This window comes from Triturus cristatus, chromosome 4_2, assembly GCF_964204655.1.
Source record: "Triturus cristatus chromosome 4_2, aTriCri1.1, whole genome shotgun sequence".
NCBI classification, from domain to species: domain Eukaryota; kingdom Metazoa; phylum Chordata; class Amphibia; order Caudata; family Salamandridae; genus Triturus; species Triturus cristatus.
The window spans coordinates 930458317-930460816 of NC_140586.1; the positions used below are offsets into that span (position 1 = coordinate 930458317).

Sequence of the window (2500 nt, forward strand, 5' to 3'; positions counted from 1 at the left end):
CTTGCCCATCCAATCTTCACTGTGGCATGTTAGACTTGTCTTCTCTGTGAGCGGAGTCTCCTTCCCAGAGCAGGTGCTTTCTCTGAACTCTTGCTTTGTAAGACTGCTGGGCAAGGCCCTCCCTAGCCCCTCACTCAGATAGATACATTTACCTGCAGAGCTCAGCTTTGGAGAAAGAGAGGGGGCAGAGAGCGCAAAGGGGAAGGACCAAGGTGCACACCTTATTTTACATAAAAGCTCGGGCTCTTGGGAGGACAGGGACATGAGGGTTCTCAGGGAAAGCCATCACATTAGTATTGATGGCTGGGCCTTGAAACACAACAATCCCGGAATGGCCAGGCACAAAATGCCTGTGCAATAGGCCTGACCATAGGCTTCTGGAGGTCTTGCTCTCCAGAGGCCCCAGTGGTCTAAGCCCGACCAGGGCTGTGCCCGACCAGGGCTGTAGGCCGCGTTGGGAGCGAGTTAGGGACGCATAAAGGGACGCAGGGCGCAGAACTCTGCCCGTTTCACCCCAGCATTTCGGGGAGGACAGGGAATTTGGCAAAGACAGTGGGAAGGATTTTTAAGGAGGAGAGTTCAGTGACATGATCTGAAACACAATAGTGCTGGTGATCTGGAGGCTGCCTTCTATGAGCCACTTCTGTCGGGAGCAGCCTGCCATCATGCCCTGATAACCACAACACTAGTCCCAAGCCAGTGACCTCAGCAAATGCAAAAACATTCATACTTATAGTCTCCTGCATCTGATTCTTGCCATCATGTGAAACGTTGGCATTCCAATGTCTGTTGCACACACTTTGTTCATAGGTGTGCAATTTGAGTGCGTGCGCCTCATCACTGTCTTGGACAGAGCTCTGTCTCTAAGCTACACATGTGAAGCATTGGTGGTTCAGTGGTAGAATTCTCACCTGCCACGCGGGAGGCCCGGGTTCGATTCCCGGCCAATGCAAGGCTGTGTTCTTTTGACTTTGCTTTCTAAATCAAATATGGGAACTCAGTGGGGCATAAAATGGGAAACAGTGACCCCTACGTGATTTGAACACGCAACTTTCTGATCTGGAGTCAGACGCGCTACCGTTGCGCCACGAGGTCCTTGCTTTTGGAGTCACATCAGCAAATGTTGTGAGCCTTTTCATTTTTGCCCACCTCCTTATGTGCCTAGGGTTGTATTACAAGGTTTGGCTTTTTGTTTTCCATCCTATTGATGAAATTGAGTGCAGGTGCAGAGAGAACGCAGAGGATTGAAATGTTCAGGGAAAGGGTCTCACGCAGGAGCTCTAGACCAAAGGCACATTACTATGATTTATTAAAGTGCTTCATGCATGCAAAAGGAAACGTCCCTGGGTGGGCTTGAACCACCAACCTTTCGGTTAACAGCAGAACGCGCTAACCGATTGCGCCACAGAGACTAGTGACAAAAACACATCTCCTGAGACTCAACATATATCTTTATGTGTGCGCGCCTGCCTTGAGCTTGTGTTATATAAGGCGTCTTTATCCTATGCAGCATTTGTCATTTGCTTAGTGTCTTGTCACTGTTGGGTGTTATGATGCGCAGACTACTGTCTAATGGTGTTAGGGCCAGTATTACAACCAGTCCCAGTGTATGAGATACATGTATGACTTTTCTGTGGCCTTCTTAGCGTAGCTATCTGCTCCTCTGGTGGTGTTCTACCAGCCTGTCAGGCGTGTGTCTTGCCCATCCAATCTTCACTGTGGCATGTTAGACTTGTCTTCTCTGTGAGCGGAGTCTTCTTCCCAGAGCAGGTGCTTTCTCTGAACTCTTGCTTTGTAAGACTGCTGGGCAAGGCCCTCCCTAGCCCCTCACTCAGATAGATACATTTACCTGCAGAGCTCAGCTTTGGAGAAAGAGAGGGGGCAGAGAGCGCAAAGGGGAAGGCCCAAGGTGCACTCCTTATTTTACATAAAAGCTCGGGCTCTTGGGAGGACAGGGACATGAGGGTTCTCAGGGAAAGCCATCACATTAGTATTGATGGCTGGGCCTTGAAACACAACAATCCCGGAATGGCCAGGCACAAAATGCCTGTGCAATAGGCCTGACCATAGGCTTCTGGAGGTCTTGCTCTCCAGAGGCCCCAGTGGTCTAAGCCCGACCAGGGCTGTGCCCGACCAGGGCTGTAGGGACGCATAAAGGGACGCAGGGCTCAGAACTCTGCCCGTTTCACCCCAGCATTTCGGGGAGGACAGGGAATTTGGCAAAGACAGTGGGAAGGATTTTTAAGGAGGAGAGTTCAGTGACATGATCTGAAACACAATAGTGCTGGTGATCTGGAGGCTGCCTTCTATGAGCCACTTCTGTCGGGAGCAGCCTGCCATCATGCCCTGATAACCACAACACTAGTCCCAAGCCAGTGACCTCAGCAAATGCAAAAACATTCATACTTATAGTCTCCTGCATCTGATTCTTGCCATCATGTGAAACGTTGGCATTCCAATGTCTGTTGCACACACTTTGTTCATAGGTGTGCAATTTGAG

General features: G+C 50.2%; 3 non-coding genes across 3 annotated transcripts; 1 reads left to right on the forward strand and 2 right to left on the reverse strand.

Annotated features, from left to right (window-relative positions):
- The first annotated feature begins 881 nt into the window (after positions 1–881).
- TRNAG-GCC (transfer RNA glycine (anticodon GCC)) lies at positions 882–952 on the forward strand. The gene has a single exon. It is a non-coding gene; the product is annotated as a tRNA-Gly (tRNA).
- Positions 953–1023: 71 nt separating this feature from the next.
- On the reverse strand, positions 1024–1095 carry TRNAW-CCA (transfer RNA tryptophan (anticodon CCA)). Its single transcript has one exon. It is a non-coding gene; the product is annotated as a tRNA-Trp (tRNA).
- A 243-nt stretch (positions 1096–1338) lies between these two features.
- On the reverse strand, positions 1339–1412 carry TRNAN-GUU (transfer RNA asparagine (anticodon GUU)). Its single transcript has one exon. It is a non-coding gene; the product is annotated as a tRNA-Asn (tRNA).
- Between the last annotated feature and the right edge of the window lie 1088 nt (positions 1413–2500).